The 19,555-nt window shown below is 41.2% G+C and overlaps 1 long non-coding RNA gene across 1 annotated transcript; it reads right to left on the bottom strand.

Moving 5' to 3' along the window:
* Nucleotides 1-494: 494 nt before the first annotated feature.
* On the bottom strand, nucleotides 495-3,750 carry LOC118254091 (uncharacterized). The gene is made up of 3 exons (XR_004780586.2): nucleotides 3,584-3,750; nucleotides 2,731-2,950; nucleotides 495-2,613 (listed from the first exon to the last, which is right to left on the bottom strand). It is a non-coding gene; the product is annotated as an uncharacterized LOC118254091 (long non-coding RNA).
* Between the last annotated feature and the right edge of the window lie 15,805 nt (nucleotides 3,751-19,555).

The raw sequence follows: 19,555 nt of genomic DNA, 5'->3' as shown, positions 1-19,555 counted from the left end.
CTTTCATCTTAATTATAGGCTGGACAGGGGAATGTAGTATATTCTCTCATACATACGAGCCGAAGGAAACTTTCCCAGGGTATTTTTCTTTTACATTTCTGACTCTTATTTGGTTGAAAACTTATCAAACCATGTGATCCAGTTCTGTCTGACTTTCCATGATAAGGCTGAAAGTATGTAGGAAATGTTTTCACAGCACTGCCAGAAAAGGTCTAACATGCACTGGGATATTAAAGTCACAGATTGCTATTTCTTCATAACCCTTTAAAACACAGTCACATTATTGAAATGATGGTTTTATTTTTAGATAGTCAGGAAATTCTAGGGGAAAAAAAAAAAAAAGACACCTTGTCTTCTAACCGAATGCTTCATATCTTCATGTTTCTTCCCTGATGCTTTGGACATTTCAGTAGTCTTATGCTATAACCTGAATTTATTTTTATTTTTTATTTTTATTTATTTCTATTTTTGTTTTGAAGCAAAAACAAAGCAAGGGCTTTTATCTTTTGAACAGGGTCCAAATCCTACTCAAAACAAGTGTAAATGTAGTCCTGAAATCATCTGCCTCTCTTCAAGTTACCCAAGAGATGAGGAATTACTACTCTTTTACCTGAAAGGATTGCTCTTTTGACCCATGGTCATTCTCATTACAGAGGCAGTCAGATAAGATCTGATTTCACTGAAAAATGTTACAAGAAGTGGTAGGCACTGTCAAATACATTCCACTGGCATGCAAAAACTTTTAAGTGATGTTACAGTTTTCAAAGTACTTAAAGGGACTGATATTATTCCAAAATACATTTGCACATTAGAAGTAAAGTATACACCAATGGTCTTTACATACCAACACTTCCAGGATCATTTAGCCCTAACAATGACAAAGTGGATTCCCATTCAAGCAACTAAACCTCGTGCTCTCAGCAGTTCTTCATAGTTGCTCTCACTCACCTTATCTGGATTTAAGCCCTTTTGAAAATTTTACCTTCTCAAATTTTAATTTTTCAGAGGTGAATCTGTGAAATATGAAAATAAGAACCATATTCATATTTTTACCTTGCGATGGTTGTATAGCCTTTGGAACTCATGCACAGAGGACTTCAGTTTGTCCCTGTGGTCAAAAGTTGCTGGAAATTAAGAAATGTTAAGAGAACTAACAAGTACAAATAATCTGGCAGAGGTCTCCTGAAAATAAATATTTGGAGTGGAATATAATACTAGAAGTAGAGCAGAATAGAAGGAACAGTGCAATTGAATTTGTCTTTGGATCATTTGAGATGATCTGAGCCTGCAGGTGATAAATGTAGTTCAGTATTAGCACACCTTAAGTAATTTGTCTGCAGTCAACAAAATGATGCAAGTATTGTATGTGCTGAATTAAATAGCCATCCAGCACCATTCTCTGGAAAAAGACCTGGGAGTTATTATGGAAAAAAAAAATTGAAGCCAGCTGCACAACTGTGCTAAAAAGAAGACAACAAGAAAATAGAAAGGTGAAAAATGCAAACAAAATGCCAGTTTGTAGTAGCCAAAGGATACGAGGGCAAAAAGGCAGAAAATGTGTTTTCTGTGTTCACCATTTGCAAAAGACTGTACAAAGGGCCGGTGACTGTACTGTAGGAAAATACTATTGTCAAGGATGGAGGGGAATGCTGAGAGCAGCTCAGGAGAAGGCAAGGAAGAGATAGGGTTATAGAGTTCATTTGGGAGAGAGGAACTACCAAGTGGCCTAACAAAAGAGATGCATGTGAGGAAAGGGAGTCACTGAATAGTTGGAAACATAAAATATTTTCTTGTAAGGAACTCCAAAATTACTCATGTAACCTTAACATTGCAATGTGAGAGTGAAATAATGAAATCAAGCAGAGTAATAATAGAAAAGAAACTTCAGTTTTCAAAGCTCAGGTCCTCAACTCTGCTGAAATCAGTGAGATGAGACACAATTACACCAGCTGAAGGTGGAGCTTATCCAATCAACTGCAAAAGAAGAGCATAAATCAGTGATGAAATGAGTTTATGTTTCGTATTAACCACACAGAGGAGTTCTGAGGAAGAAAACAACCGATTCACCTCCATTAGTGGGCAGACAGCTGCTGTTTGCCTGTTTGTCTTCAGTTAGAGTCTCTGGTGTATGTTCCTGCTCTGTTTAGGAAGATTCCTTCTGAGACACTCATTTCTTGCAAACCAGCATTCTTCCACTGGAAGATCATTTCCCGGAGATAATCTTGTTCCTTTATGTCTTGCCATTGTCTTTTTCAACTCACCCTTCTAAAATGTGTTTACTTTGAGGAGACTGCCTTGCAAAGAGCCAGTACTAATTTGGGATGCTTCTGAGAGATACCTGTACGTTGCATGAAACTATAAGCTGAGTCAATGTTTCACACTCTTCCCTCAAAGCACTAACTCACTGCAGTGCTTTGAACTGTAATTTAAAATTATTTGGAGTCTAATTGCTCTGTAAGGGAGAACAGACTACCCTGGGAACCCATGTGGCAAGACTGCACAAATAAGTGACATTTCCAAGCTTTTCGCTATCATCTCATTTTCATATCATCTCAAGTCAACAGCTGAATATGCAGGTCCCTCATGCTCAAAGTTCAAGGAAATGGAGCAGACCTATTAGAGAAAATAAATGAGTCTGAAACCAAGCAATAATAATAAAAATCCATGTTATTAAAATAAAAGCCATAGGAATTGGGAAGGAAGTAATTAGAAAGTGTTTTAATATTTTACCTCAACTATTAGGATTATATTAACAGGGCTGGGGTTTTCTGTTTGAAAGCAGGCTCTGCTAGGAGAGTAAAAACTCTCAGCTGTGTGGCTGTGTGATTGCAAATCATCTGAGAAGACGTTCCTCAGCTCAGCAATGAATAGTGTTTGGTGATGCAATCAGTGAACACGGCTGGAATTTCGAGGTGTAATAATGCATGGCGAACCCACAGGGTCAACCCATCTGTGGAAAGGAAGGAAAACATATTGTTGATTCAGGGATGTGGTTAGCACTTAAGGTAAAGACTGACCGACAGTGATTTATAGCTTCAAATTCCTTTTCACACTTGTGTGAGAACCTGAACCAAACAAAATACAGACGTTTAATATTGTACAGGATATAGATTTTTTCAAGGAGTGCTTGCATATTAGGTATCAGAGTTACACACAAGTGAATGACGCTACAGCATAAATATTTAACATAAACTAACAGCCTCTGTAGGGGAGGTAGGATACCAGTGTGGGAAAAAAACACAACTGCATGTTAAAAGGTCCCAGATCCACCACAAACCTTCCTCGTGCAATTGGAAAGTCACTTGCACCCTGAACCAGGAAGCTATTTGAACATAGCTGTGATCTTAATTTCATGAGAGTCCCTGATGTCTCCATTATCTTGTTCTTATAGTTGAAGTTACAAGGTCATTTGAGCTGTAAATCCTGTATATTTCATTTTTACTGCTTGCAAAAGTAAGATGTTTATTCCTCTAACAGCATGTACATGCAGGTATGTACAGCACAGATAGAGACAAAAACAGAAAGAAAAAATGTCATATAAGAAATAAATGGCAAATAATTTTATCAAAATTGGGTTACGTACTTGATTCTTGAGCTTAGTCCTGACAGTCCATGGCATTGGGGCTCAAGTAACAGTTGGTAGGCAGGTAAAACAGCTATTTCAGCATTGGCAAAGCTTTCTATTATTGGATTTCAGTGACTTGAAAGAATGCAGATCTTCTTGGGCTGAGATTATGAAAACTTGACTCAAGGTTGCCAAACAGGCATGGAGCACAAACACAGGCAAAACAAAAATCAGAAGCAATTTAGAGATCACATATTCGAGCACGACTTTTCTAGAAACAGTCCTTAAAATCCAAGGTCAATTATGAAGAAAGATTTTCAAATTTTGTCCAAACTTAGATAGAAGCAAAAGAGAATATGGTGGGCTTAAGACTGAAAATTATTTTTAAGAAGTACTCCTGAAAAGTTTAAGTAATTCAGACTTGGTAGCTCACTTCACTTTTTTTGGTTTTAGGTGTTTTTCAGTTGTGTCAGAGTTCTATGACATCCAAAACTGCAATTTTCTTACTGATGCTGATATATATATAGGCTTCAGGTATCTACACTCGTAAACATATACGACACTGTCAATTATTTCTTTTTCTGTTTTCTACTGTACTCTCCAGATAAAATTTATTTGTGTGTATGCTTTATTTTAGATACAAAAACTGTGTCTTTGCCCTTTTTTTTTCCCTCTGAAACAAATATAGAGAAGCATGCATAAAAGAAAGAAATACTTTTCCTTGCCTCCTCCTTACAGTTCCCAGACTAAAATTCTGCCAAAGCAGCATTACTTTAGAAAACCCTTGAAGAGAAGATTAGAGTAGAAAACATTATGCATGTGCTGTTGAAAGCCATGCAGATACTTTGATGGTAAGTAGAGTAGTAAAATGAATGCAGACAATAACAGAATATTCTCTGTTCAGCTCAGGTTAGATTTCATCCTGTGCTATTGCACTAAATAAACATTTGGGGCTTCTTTCTCTTCTTCTGTTAGGTGTTTGAGTCTCTTCTGGAGTACCTTGAGGGAATGACAAGAATTTTGTTCTACTTTCAGTTTTGAAGATCTTGCCCAACTCAGAACAACACCGAATAGTGCCTAGCATTTATTTCCTAAGAATAGACATAAAAGAGGATTCCCTTTTCAAGTTCAATCCACTCTGTAAATCCCTCAAGAATCTTTTGATTCAGCCAACATTATCCTCTGGCCTTTCATGGCTCAAAGAGCTTGCAGAGGCTATCCAGCCAGTCTGTGGTTGTGCTTTCAAGAATGATCAGTGTTGTCATTTATTAATCACATGGAAGCTATGCTTTAGAGGCCCAGGCATGGAGGAAAACCCTTCTGTACAAAACGAATAATAATAAAAAATGCCACAAAGACATTACAAAGCAGCAGCTGCCTCCTCAGTAAAGCATCCTTGCTGGAGACAGCTTGGATTAGTCCCCATATTCCCACACCTCTGTGTCTGGGTCAGCAGCACCATTCACTCTCCATGGAAAGTTTTGCTTTGCACTGAGCCAAGAGTTAGTTGTGCCAAAAAAGGTATGATAAATGTCTGTTGCCTCCAAGCAAAATATGGAAAACAGCTTTTTTCCTCTGACTTTTTGTTTGTTTGTTTGTCAGTTTGTTGTTCTCATAGTGAAAGTCTCTTACTATTTTACCGAGGACATTATAAGCCACTTTGACCCTACTATTTAAGCTATTTCTAAGCTTCTCTCCTAGTCCCATTTGGGGCATCACCTTTGATGACCAGACGAATGAAAGAGATGTCTAAACTTTCAGAATAAAATTCTGGTAGTCATCAGAGCTTCTTCATCAGGTTCCTTCTGCGCCGGCTGAACTGGACACCCAGGAGGAAGAATGGGGCTTGGTGGGGTGGGGGGAGGCCCCATGCTGGTGGCATCTCCTCTCATCTGTCCCTCTGTGTCCCCAAACAAAGTGCTCCCAGGCAACCATCACCAGCTCCTTGCTGGTCCTGGGGCCACTGGGCACTGACATTAATATTATTCTCCATGTTCCTCCTCTGCTTCCCTATTCTGATCCTGTACCCCCTCCCAGCCATTCCCTTTTGTATTTAGTGTGCTCTACAGTTAGCTGTTTTTCTCTACATGGTTGTTTTTCCTCCAGAACTTTCCCTTCCTTGGAAGGCCAAAACGTCTTCCTAAGGTTGAACTAATGCCTTTTCTGAAAAGAATTACAAAAGAAGTAACTGATTTTTCAGTTTCTGACCTTTCTGTCACAGTTGGTAGCTATCAATTAAGCAAATTATATCTGAAAAAGGGGAAATTTTGTTCTCCTCAGTCTCTCCTTCGCTTGGTGTGAAAGCAGAAAGGGCTTATCTTTGTGCTTTAAGATGGATAGTGAATAAGTGACTGGCTAGATGAGAGGAGACATTTACATACCTTTTCCTAGATTCTCATTGTCAAGATGCTGAAGATTTCAGAAGACTTTTTTAACACATAAACCCATAGCCTGAAATTCAGATGAGAAAGAGCACTAAGTTATTAATGTCTCACTCCAAAGAAAAGAAAAAAGAAAACACCAAACAACAACACAAAACTGTTAACGAACAACTGTTGCTGCAGGAATAGGCTATAAAATACGATTTAGTGACAACAGTGATAATTTCCAAAAATACACAGCCTGGGTAAAGTGGCATTCCCTTGAAGGTGCAAATTTACAGGTCATCAGCTAGGAAAGAGTAAAACACAGTTGGGATGTTTTTAGTCCTCTTACAAATGGACATTTGGTATTCTTCAAACAAATGTGTATTTGTGCCAAAGAGCTGCTGTTGAAAGATGCACCAATGTTACTCACATCTGTTGTTTTGGTAATCGCTCCATTCGGCAGAAATGAGATTTCCTCTACTTAGTCTAAATCTACTATTCTTTTATAAAGCAAGTACTTATGTGGGCTTATCTGAAACTTCAATATGGGAATGCCCCCAGAATTGCAAGGGAATAATAAAGCAGGAACTTAAGCTTATATATATGGAGACTTATGCTGCTGCTAGCCACAATACCATGACAGTACTTGCCATATGTCACAACAGGTGAACATCATAAATTTAGCACTAAAACAGTGGATTTCATCACTCAAAAAACTATCATTCTAATGCTTTGTGAAATGCTTACAAGTATTTCCTGTCTCTTTTCAAATCGACCTTTCCTCCTTCCTATTTCTAAATCTTTGTTCCTCCCAAGTGTTTCTCCCATACTTTTTGTAATGACTCCATTGTATTGTCATTATGTTTCTGTCCCTTTCCTTTTGCTCACCCCACACTTAAAAAAAAGCAAAGTCCATTCAAACTTCAAGAACTTGACAAATTTAAATGAAGAATAACCTGAACAACATTTGCTAGCAGACATGCTACAAGATCTTTTGTCTCTAAGTTGTAACAAGTTTTAGAGACTGTACTTACAGTATTTTTGCTTTTTGCTGTTGATGTTTATTTGCAGAACCACTAGTTATCATTACAAAGAGATGTCAGCCAGAATTAGAGCATCACTGAGCTATACACTGCTAATACCTGTTGTCAGAAATTGGGATTGACTCCAAATAACTGCTGTGTGGAAACTTGGAAACATTAGTATTCCTTTGTACGTACAGGAAAAAGTAGCACTGGGAGAGTTATCCCGCCTGTGAGACAGCTGACCTAGTCTAGACATTGAGAAGAGCAGCTTACCCACAGTCATGAAGGCAGTCTGGGGCAGAGATGGGACTGAATCCAGTTTGCCTGAGCTGCAAGACCTTTAAGAAACATATAGAGGATTTTCAATGCACCAGTAACAGTTAATGAGCTTTTGTCACAAAACTACTCAGTATGGCACTCAATTAGAAACAGTAGTATCAAAGGTTTTATTATTGAGAAATTAAATGCAGATGTAACAAGACAACCCTCTAGCACTGGAAAATAAAACTAGATTTGCTAAGTTTTAAAATTACTGGGCTAGTGGTGACAGGATATTGATGTGAAGGACTTTGAAAATGTAGGAGCTCAACACACTGCAGTCAGAACTGCCCAGAACAAAGTGGTATCTATTGTTTGTGGGAAAAGTTGACTTGAGTTTTTTTTACAGATAGATGAATAGGGTGATGATAATCCGCAAACATTTAGGGAGCAAAGAGGACAGTAAGGAATAGTTCTAGATCAGTGAACATGCCAGTATCACAAAACTACAAAACATCTGTGTGACAAATTTTCAGAATCTAACAAAGTCAACACTTTGTAAGGACCTAATTCAGTGTTTAACAATGTCATAAGATGCTTTCCTTTAAAATATAACAGTGGAGTGTACTTTTCCCTGAAATGTGCTAATTGCATTGATGGACATCTGAAAAACCCTGCAGGGCTCTTCTCTGACCGACACCCTGGGAAAATGCACCTCTTCTCTATACACCATCTATACACATCACTGATGCCAGAGATAACAAAGGAATTGTGTGCTCTGCTTCCTTGTACATGTCTAATGTGCTTTTTTTAGACTGATTACCAGAATCTCCTTAAATGCAGTTGAGCTCATTCAAGGGAGGCCTTGAGTTCCTAGGCTTTGATGTCAGTGTACAAGCACTGAGGACGCCGTGCTGGCCCATGAGTCATTTTCATGCTGTATGCTCTCACAGCGTACTCAGGCCTGCTGCTGAGCTGAGGAATGGTCTCCTCTGTTATCAGCCATTTCCAAGAATGTGGATGCAGTAATTGCTCCACTCTTTAAGCCTCTAGGGCTTTCTGAGTATGGCATTCTTTCAAGCTGCAGCCAGAACAAATTAACCCAGAGACACAGAACTCAAAATTAAAATAACGATTAAAAAATAGAAAAAAAATCTTCATTTGCTCTGGTAACAGAAGAAGCTGAAAATGTTCAGGTGTTGGCAGTCATATGTATATTTTAGCCAGGAAATCAGCAAGCATATCCTTGAATACTAAAAGTATGCCCAAGTGACACAACCAGAAGGTAGAGGCACAGTTAAGGCTGATGCTGGATAATGGGCTAACCAAGGGAGAGCGGCAAGGCAGCATCAGGCAAACTGTGCCACCCCCTTATTTCTGTAAGCAGGGGAAAGCTGTATCCCCTATGTTTCCCTTCAAGTCATATACTGGGGCTGGCCACAGCCCCACCCCCTCCAAAGCAAGCAGATGCTGAGATCAGTGCTTCCGTGGGCAGCAGAAGCAAAAGTGATAGCCTTTTGGCTGTGAAAGGCAGTGTGAGCCTTTCACCCACAGATGTGTTTTCTCTGGCCCTCCTGTGCCACCCTCTGCAGTACAGGATTGCAAAGTTCTTTTTCTTCAGTAAATTCCAGCATCTCTTATGTGTTTACATTGGGGAATGCAGGAAAAGTGAGCGTATGTTTTAAATGAAATGTAACTACTGTCAGAAGCTACTGGGAAAAAATGGAGCTACCACCCAGCTAGATCTGTGGGTTGTTTTTTTTATAATTCAATAGAAAAATGAGACAGCAACTCACACATGCTACATCCATCACACTTCAAAGAACAGTGCATATAAAAACATATTTGTGGTGTTGTTCAGCATGCTGAACAAGCTTCATGCAACAACCTGTATCTTCCATCTGTCTGTAATTTCCAGTGGCTCCACTAACTTGCTGCATGAAAAAACATCAACATTAATATGAGTTTGTATCAGCAGTACTTGTCAGAAAATGTTCCCCTACCTTCCCATGCCATGCACCATCTCACAGAAACACACATGGCATTTTATTGAAAATGCTTTGGGTTTTCAGCCAGAAGCTGGAATTTACCATGGAAAGCAGACAATCCATGAAAGAAAAAAATGTTTAGCTGAAAAACTAGTTTTCCTTCCAAAACAGATTATACAGCAGTGTTTCAGCCAGCTGTGCCTGGAATACTGCTCACACAGAGGTCCACAGAGATACACACAGTGGCACCAAACCAGAAGATGGACTTAGAAGTTCTGCAAGCTCAGAGCCCACAGGATTATCTCATTTTATAATGGGACAACACTACCACCTTTGTAAGCATGAAGAAAAAGGTGTGGTTTGTGGTAGAGTAAATGAAGGAGAGATCATGGTATGTCATAAGTGTAATTCGGACACTGACAATCCCTTAGCTAGTGAAACCTTTGTTAAGAATAAGGTAAACTTGCTTGTGTGGAACATCACATTTGCGTAGTAAGACTGCTAGTGCCTGAACAAACCCATTATGTAGGTCTCTCTATACAATACCACAGTCATTTCATATATCTAAAAATCTCTCTACCTTTCCCTGGGTAATTCTTTCTTATGTTGCAGAAACAGTTACTCCTGTGAAGCTTCATCCACACCTTTCTAAAAGCTCCTGCTTTCCAGAACCAGGGATGAGATGGATGAAAAAAATGAAATCTCATGTATTCAACAAGGCTATTTGAAAAAAAAAAATGAAGTTATACTTCTAATTTTATTCCTAGTTATAAAGTGGTTAATATAAAAAAGCTGTAAAACTTCATAAAAATGTGTGAATACATATTTGAGGAGAGATGTTTTCTCCCAGACTTTCTTTCCCTTGCTCTAAAGCCATCAGCATGTAAAGCAACTAAAATTTCACCATTTCCATTTCTAAAACTTGATTCTCTTCATACGTACTTGTACATAGATTTAGGGAACTTATTGCAGTATTTTTTGTTTAGGTCATCCTGACACTGCCTAACCTGAAGAATCTGAACTAAGTACCCTGAATTTTTAAAAGTACACAAACTTTGGCTCTGTTTAGTTAATGATAAAAATGTTGGTCGGCTTAATTAGAACCAGGAGTTCACTCTTTTTTGCTGGCTACAATCCCTTGTAACCATGCACAAGGTGCACCTCTCCTCCTAGGATGCATTTCTATATTAATGGCTTGATGCAGAGCACACTTTAGTCATTCTCAGTCTTTCCATTAACTTCAGAAAGCTTCAGGCCCTTAACGCCAACACAAATTTCCTGTAGGATTTTGGAAAAGCTCCCACTCGAATGCTTGCATGTTCCTTCCTCATTTTCATCCTGCGTGCAACCACAATAGAGCAATTAAACCAGTTCAAGGGTTTTTGTTTGTTTGTTTTTTCATTCTGTCCTTCTCCAAAGGAAAGGCTCAAGAGAACTTCTAGGCTTGTAACCCCTGGGTTCGGTCTCTGCTGGGTGGGAATGTTTTATATCCAAAAATGACGTTTGTAGTTGCATGTGCATCAAGGAAGGAGATGAGTCCCCTGTTATGCTTAATGGAAGAGATGAAAGAAGGCTCTTGTAAATGTATCTTGCACCTCATGCATGTCTAAGAAGGTTCCATATAAATGGAACCTTAACTTTTGCACTTGATGGCACTTGAGCACATTATAAACAGCAACAGGTGGGAGACATGTTTGAACAATTGAACAGGCTGTAATAACCATGGGTAGGAGGTCTATTATGTTTCTAATGCAAATTCCACATGCATATTTGGTTATTTCAAACAGGTTGGGCTTTCTGACTGGATTAGGGGGCTGTTAGACAGGCTAGACAATGCAAGCCTATGGTTTTAGAAAGAGTGAGTAAGATGGATTTTGTTTAAGCAATTTCAGGGAGGAGAAGTAAGGTGGAAGAAGTGCCAGCCACAAAGCCATTTTGTTCAGCTGAGTGATGACGGGCAGCTAAAATGTTCACACTTTGTATTTCACACAGGGTTAATGCTACTCTGAATAGCTATTTCCCCCCAGGATTGCATAGCACTGCAGAATGTAAAAGGAAAACTAAGTTTAGAATTAGGATATACAAGGGAAAAAATGCAGATAGGTTTTTGGCAATGGCTTGTGTATGAAATCCAAGCCAAGAGCGCTTTGCATTTTCTAAAGATATTTGGAAGTGAATTGAAATTACAGAAATGCCTACCTCTGGGAACCAGAGAACAGGGCATAGGAATCTGGAGAACTGGAAAAAAAAATGAAAGAGCACAGCCAAAAACTTCATGTGGCTCAGCACTTGGTGGTATAATGTTGCTCAGCAGGACAAGAATCACAGTCCCTGCACCACAGACCTCATTCTGAGTCAGGGAGAAAGGTTATTGTCTGTACTGCCTTTTCATGAATATGAGCAAGACAATGAAGGGAAGTCATTTTAGTTTTTGAGGTTAACAATAACTGATTAACTTCAGTGTTTGATTTCTGAATTAAAAATACATTCTAAGGAAAGTCCTCATGAACTAGAGTCTGTAACATTCTCATTCCTTTAATGTCAATCAACACCACATCATGCATAAAATGAAATCCTATTTTCTGGAAGATCTGCATGGAGGTAAGTAAAGGACATATTAAACTACTGTTCCTAGTTATCCACAAAAGCTCAGCTGTGCTAAACGATACCAACTTATATATTAGAGGGGCACAGAGAAACAAATTGTTCCACAGACTCTTTACCCTTGGACAAAACCAATGTGAATCTGTGTTGTATTTTTGCTCTGAAGAAATCTCAATATGCTCGAACTGGAATTTGCAGTTAGTTTCCAAACAGATAGAGTAGGTCAAAAATCAACACTGAAAACGCAGGAAAATATCAATGTTGTTTTTAGATTTCAAGATTTAAAAGAATTTTTTTTCTTTTTAAAAAGATTGGTTAAGTGTAACTTCAGGTGTTATTTTATGACCTTCCTCCCTGACCAGTATTACAGTATTGACAGTATTACATTTATTCTTCAGTTATCCAAAGCAAAGTTTTTGTAAATCAGCCATTATTTTTGTGATCACTCAGAAAATAACACCAAATTTTCAGGTTTATTTAAAACCTATAAATAAATAAATAAATAAATAAATAAAACCTAAAATAAAAAGCTATTCTTATTTCAATTGTTATGTCAATTTAGAAAAGATATTTTGAAAAAAAGGAAACACTCCAAAATGTTAGAGAACCAGTCACCTTTGTGATGGATTTCAGTCTGAAATAGAGGCACTTCTTCAAACAAAAATGTTTATACTTGAATACTTTCTGCCTTAACTTCTGAGTAAGTAGCAGTTCATTTTGTAGCCAATGAATATGCAGGCTCCAAAGTTGCACAGTAGAAACCAGTGGGAGTTTTGGTGCTTACTTAGTGGGAGCAGGATTAAGCTCTCAGACGTTATATTGATGACTGTCTTGGAAATAAGCTGTCAGTATAAACTCACCAGATGCAAGGCAGTGATTTGATCTCATATGCATAAGTATGTGAACTACATCTCATCTTTGGTCACTCTCAGTTATGCTCCTGTAGAGTACCTTTCATTAAGACCCTATTCAGGGGACACATTTCTTAAGAGGAGTAAAAAACATCCAGTCGGCTCTTTGCATTCTTCCTCAGGAAAGGGGATCTGCATTGATTTTTCTGATATACATGAAGAATTAAGATGTAAATTGGCCCGTAGCCAATAACATTTCCTTGTATTAATTTATTTTAAGGAACAGTTATTAGATTTGAGTGATGCAGTTCTCTTAATATGCACAACACCTATCAAGACAACATAAACTTCCACAGCCCACCCTACTTACTTTCCTTCCTGCCTCCTTCTTGTGAAGAGACTACTTCTAGAAATGAGGGGCAAATTCCAATTTCATTTCCATTCAAATCTTGGCTTTCATGGAGATTTAAGTCCGGCAACTCTGAAAATGATTCCTACCTGCCTAAATCACTTAGGCCTTGCAAGACTGAGTAGAATAATGCCTAAATGCCTTTAAGAATCTGGAACCTAGTCAAGAAATATGTGAGCGCCAACTGTGATTGGGGGCTTTGATGTGAAGACCAGTCCACTGAGAACTAAACTGAGATCACTAAGCAGTGTCAGAAACGTATACAATAGAAACAGCATTGGTCACATACCACCTACTGTTTTACTCAAATCACTTATATGATTGTGACCTTTAATAAGTATCATATCCAGCTAAATCCAAGGTGGAAAGATTTATATAACATTACTGGTCTTCTCTACGATGCAGATCTATCTCGACTATAACTTACAATAAAACTGTTCAAATAAATTCAGTGGGATTAATGGTCCAATCTTGATTCCCCTAAGGATGTGAGACAATGGACTCAAATTGCAACACAAGAAATGCTGGCTTAGCATAAGGAAAAACTTTCAAGTTATGGTCAAGCACAGGAAAGGTTGCCCAGAGAGGTGGTGGCATCTCCTTCCTTGGAGATACTCAAGACCAGCTAGGCAAGGCTCCACACAGCCTGTTCCCACTGCACCTGCTCTGAGAAGGAGGTTTGTCTGGAGACCCCTGCCCTAAGCCCAGAGTTCTTCAGCTCTTAACTTCTTGCCCCTGACAGTAGTGTGAGGTCTGAAATAGGATGTGTATATTCCTGATGTGTATAATACTTCAAAAAACAAGAAAAATAAATAAATAAATAAAAACCACACACACACAATGTTTCCATATCTTATGGCATTTCATGCTAAAAAAGGCATGCTTTGTATTTTCACTAACAATAAACATCATTAATTCTCCTTCAGTTTCTAGCTGGCTAAGGGTTAAGGCTGAGCAGTTCTCAGGAGCCCAGTGCTTGGATTGTAGGGGGTTCTTTCTGGTTTTTGTCTCTGGGAACTGCCTCTCAGCCAGCCTGTGTTCCTCTTGCTTTCGCTGCCTGGCATGGCTATTTGCCTCCTCTGCATCTGAGTACGTTAGATACGGGGGGGTGGGGGATTTACAGCGCTGATGGCAGTACCAGACAGAGAATAGCTTTGTAACCATATCCTTGTCTTCCAGCAGAGAAAATCTTTGATGGAGATCTTTACACACTAATGTACATGTAAGAACATAGGCCCTCAATGTATGCCTTTCATTACCATTAGTGATAGTTATGCATTTGCTGTGAGAATAGTGAAGCCTGGGTATGACACATGTGTGTCTGTGTATGTGGGGCCAGATCCTTCCCTGCTATAAATCTGTGTAGCTGAAATATTGCTTCATCATGCCATGATCACTTACATCAGCTACGGAGAATCTGACCTATGGCATTCTCAGAAGCGTACACTTCTGAAGTAATGATATCCATAGTTCATCAGAATTTATCTATAGTTTCTGCTATCTCAAAACTAAACCTAGTGGTCAAAAGTCAACATTTAAGGGCATGCGTCCTTAGAGAAATATTTCTAAATGACAAAGTTGAGCTCTAAAGTCATGAGGTTTATCTGCATTGCATCTCAGTAACTAGAAATGTGCTGAGCTTTTTGGATATTTGTCTAAACGCATCAACCAGATGGTTCCCTGGTGGGCAGATCAGCGAGAAACATTCTGCAAGATTTGCACGACATCATGTTACATGACATCATGTTGCCTCGTTCAAGAGAGCCATAAAGAGGGTCTGAACTTCACAGAAGCTGTCTGCTCCAGATACTCAGAGACTGCCTAGGAAATGAGTGCATAGGCTGTGTCTAGAGCATTACAGCAGAAACCGTCTGGACTTGAGCAGATGGCAGAGAGAAGTCCTAATGTGACTTTCTAATGGAAGGTCTCTCTCTACACTTTCCATTGTTCTTTGAGCACATTCCAGAAATAATCTGCTTAACAAAAGTGGGAAAATATCAGTTCCCAGTGCACAAGCCAGCAGTGAATAGATATAACATCAGGTTTTTCAGCAGCGATATTTATTTATTTATTTATTTATTTATTTATAGCATATTTAAGACTAAACATAATGCTTTTTAGCTGAAACCTGTTCCTAATCATTCCTGCTGGATCCCAGCTTACAGTAGTTCTCTTAGAATTATATTCAGCAGTTGACTACTAAAATGTTCTATTATTAACTAACATGTAATTAGTTCATTAAAAAATACCTCAACTGAATACTGTGTAACATAATACAACCTACTACTAGAGTGAGGAGATTTCAGACTCTGTACAAATGGAAGTGAAATTACAGTGCAAAGAAGTGGAAAGGAGACAGTGCCAGCTGGCAGGGTACGACGTGTTTCAAATTACTGTATGTTTATGACCTCTATGTTCTTAAACAAAATTAATTAGATTATGCTATTTGAGAATCTTAGAATGCAGTGGCCACATGCCAATCTTATCTGAACCACACATCTTAAGTTTAATTAAGATGTTTTAAATTTCTCCAGGTATTTCTTTTATACACACATATACACACACATGTATGTTTAAAGCAGTGCCTTTGGGAAGTGACAAACAACAGCCAGAGATTCCTGAGGTGTGTTTAAGGTGGCAGTTTGCTGAACAGGACTTGAGGCTAACTCCATGAAAGGACTTGGATATGGCTTCAAGGCTCACCTGTTACTTTAAGCCCCCAGTCAAAAAATCTGACCTTTGGGGCCCTTGTTCAGCTGCCTCCCAAGTGTGGGCTGTTTACAGTTGTTGTAAGTGACTAAGCTTTCATTGTTAAAATTTTCTTTGCCCTTGAAGTTTTGCTTTTTAGCATATCAAGTCCCTTTGCTTTAGTGCTGATAATTTAGTGCCTCTCCCATGCTGAGCTGGGTTAACCTTCACCTACTTCCCTGAAGGTTTCAAAGTGCTGTGACAGGACCCACCAGCAAATTGAGCACCCTCCAAAAAACAAATGGAGAGTGAGGGTGATGGTGTTCCTTGCTGATGCTGCTCCCAAAGTCAGAGCATCATCCACTTGTGCAGCAATATGGATGGGTCCAATTCTTTGCTGGAATGAGGAGACTTGAATCCTCACCCCCTATGTTGCAGCAGAGAGCATCGTCACTATTAGAGGATGGTATGTGTAAGGGTGTAAGAGGGGCTTCAGAGACAGTAATCCTGATCAAAGGGGTCAGAGGTGTGAGAGAAGGGAGATGAGGAGATGCTCATTTCTTCACCAAGGTTAAGGTGTTAATTGGAGCAAGGCTCTGAGTCTTAATCATCCTCACTGATGTCATTCCCTCACATTTTGTTTGATCCGGTGAACACTCCCCAGTCCCGAGCAAAGCAGAAAAAGCTTCAAGGCAATGTGAGAAAGTCCTTTGCTTGAAGAACCTTGGTAAGGCACATTCCAGCAGAATGGGAAACGTAAGATGAAATTTCATTAGGCTTACTGCATCCTCATTGCTAAATGTTGATCTATGGTAGAGACAGACTTTCACCATAAACTTCTCTGGTCACGTTTGGAAAAAAAGAACAAACTCCTTCTTCCATTAGTTTTGAAGAATTAAGATGGATAACTTTTACAAGACATTTCAGGACTTTGAATTCTCAGGAGAAAATTTTTAGGAAAAAAAAAAAGCACAAGAAAAAAAAAAAAAAGGAAAAAAAAATCCCTTGAACTGAAGTAGGATTTACGCTAACCTTCATTGTTGATGTTTACCAGTGGGTAGTACTGTGGTTTCCAATGAAACATGATGGTCTTTTTGGAGGCCACACTCGCAGGCATATAAAATTCATCACATGCTTCAGTGACTGTGTGGGGGCTCCTGATTACCCTAGGGGTTGAATGATGAAGCCTGTCTGTATGCTTGGATAGATTTGCTGTGCTAGTGCCAAGCTGGAGCTCAGTGCACTGATCAGATACACAAACTCGGACAGAGATCTCCTTGTATGAATAGCCCCTTACCCTCAATGCAGCCCCCACTGGACTGTCACTTTAATACAACATTATCTATCGCTAGTCCCAGTTAGCAACTGGCAAAATGCTTGGCAGTTAGCGCAGGCAGTTTGCGCGGGGCCGTTCAGGCGGGGCAGGGAGGAGTGCGAGGAGGATTGTCTCCCCCCTTTCCCACCTTTCCCACCTCCCTTTCTCTTCCCCTCCTCTCCTCGGGAAGAGGGAACTCTGCCTCGTTGCACCTAGAATTCACCATGGTGGGCACCCATCGCAGCGGCCAGTCCGAGGCGGCAACCCAAACAGAGGAGATGCTGCCTCTCTGGACTCATGTGGGCACTCTGGCGGATCCCCTGAGGGGGGAAGTGGCAGTCCAGACAGGTGACTGCGGGGAGCTCTGGAATCTGGAGACCCACCTGGGTCCTGAGGGAAGAGAGGGCTGTCATGGGTGCAGGTGTGCCCTGCTTAAGGAACTCCTCAAGCAGATGGCTGGGCTGCAGCAAGAAATCGGCAGCCTGAGGGACTCCTGGAAGTCTCTGAGGGTGACAGATAGGAGGTGTCAACCTGCCCCTGCTGATGCCCAGCAGCCCCCTCCTAAGTCCCTGCAAGGGGTAGAAGCTGACCCAGCTGATCACATGCAGTACAGATGGCTTGACCGCCCACATGAGAAAAGGGGCTGGACCCTCGTCTCAGCTCGAAGCAGAAAGAGACGTTTGTCCCCAACACCCACAGTGCCACCAACCCCCACAGTGTCCCTGGGTAATAGATTTGAGGCTCTCAGGAAGGAAAAGGAAGAGGTTGAGGGTCTGGACAGTAGTCCGAACCCAGGAAGCAACCCTGAGAAGCGTGTCAAGACTGGGGGAAGTACTGAGCATAGGGATCGGGGCCGGACGGGGCACTGCATCACAACCAGTGCCACAAAAAAGAACAGAGAGTCTTAGTGATCAGAGACTCCTTGCTGAGGGGCACTGAGGCTCCCATTTGTCACCCAGATAATCTATCCAGAGAGGTGTGCTGTCTTCCTAGGGCACGTGTCAGAGACCTTAGGAAGGCTCTGCCACAGCTCATTAAACTGGAGGACTACTATCCTCTTGTTGTCATTCAGGTTGGATCCTGGGAAGCTTCAACTAGAAAAATGAGGAATATTAAAAAGGACTTTGCATCCCTAGGGAGGTTGTTGAAGGGATCAGGGGTGCAGGTAGTGTTCTCCTCTGTCCTCCCGCCGGGTGACCGGGACCCAGAAAGAAGGAGAACGGGACAGGTGAACGACTAGCTGAGGGGGTGGTGTCTGGACCAAGGATTTGGGTATTTTGATCTTGGGCAGTCCTTTGAGAAGCCGGGTATGTGGGCTGCTGACCGACTCCAACTCAGCAAGTGGGCCACAAGTGTGTTGGGGAGCAAGCTCTCTGGGCTGATTACCAGGGTTTTAAACTAGGTTTGACGGGGGAAGGGAGGGGAGCTAAAACTGACAGAGAAGGGCTGGGGGAAGTTGTCACTGCTGTCACTGTTGAAGATAGTAGGGAAAAACCTCTGAGTTGTCCCACAGGACTGTCTGAGGGCTCCTCAGAGAAGGTAATAATCCCAATACCCTGTCCAGAATCTTCTTCTTGCATCCCCCCATCCACCCCCCAAAGGGGGGTGGACCCCCTGCCCTGTCGCCATCGGGCAGAGGGAGGGGACCTGTGAGTTGAGGAGGAACGGAGACAGGTCCCTTCTCGACCTCGCAGGAGATGCCCTCCCCTTCCGGCGCTGCCTCCCCAGGTGCCCTTGAACAATAGGTTTGAGGCCCTGGAGCTTGCGAGACCGGTGGGTGAGGACGAGGTAGGAAGCCTACCCAGGAGGATGCCTGAGGTGAGGAGGTTGACTCCACGCCTCAGGACTGCCTCCACCAAGAAAGAAAGAAGGGTGATTGTTGTGGGCGACTCCCTCCTCAGGGGAACGGAGGGCCCTATTTGTCAGCCTGACCCCACACATAGGGAAGTCTGCTGCCTCCCCGGGGCCAGGGTCAGAGACGTTACCAGGAAGCTTCCAAACCTGGTTCGCCCCTCTGACTATTACCCGCTTTTGATAGTCCAGGCTGGCAGTGATGATCTTGAAAAGAGAAGCCTCAAGGCTATCAAACAGGACTATAGGGGGCTGGGACGATTGGTGGAGGGAGCGGGAGTGCAGGTGGTGTTTTCGTCTATCCCTACGGGGGAAGGGAGAGGCACGGAGAGGACATGGAAAGCTCACGTGGTTAATAGGTGGCTCAGAGGCTGGTGCCAGCACAGAAATTTTGTTTTTTTTCACCATGGGGAGCTTTACTCGGCACCCGGCCTGATGGCCCCAGACGGGTCCCTATCTCCAAGGGGAAAACGGATCCTAGGCCAGGAGCTGGCGGGGCTCATAGAGAGAGCTTTAAACTAGGCAAGAAGGGGGATGGGGCTCAAACAAGGCTTGTTGGAGCTGTGCCGGGGGAAACAATGGCTAGGCTGGGGAAGAAGGCGATGGCCCAGCTGAAGTGCATCTACACTAATGCA

This window comes from Cygnus atratus, chromosome 3, assembly GCF_013377495.2.
Source record: "Cygnus atratus isolate AKBS03 ecotype Queensland, Australia chromosome 3, CAtr_DNAZoo_HiC_assembly, whole genome shotgun sequence".
NCBI lineage: Eukaryota > Metazoa > Chordata > Aves > Anseriformes > Anatidae > Cygnus > Cygnus atratus.
The sequence above is the reverse complement of the archived record's forward strand: the minus strand, read 5'-3'. Positions and strand labels throughout refer to the sequence as shown.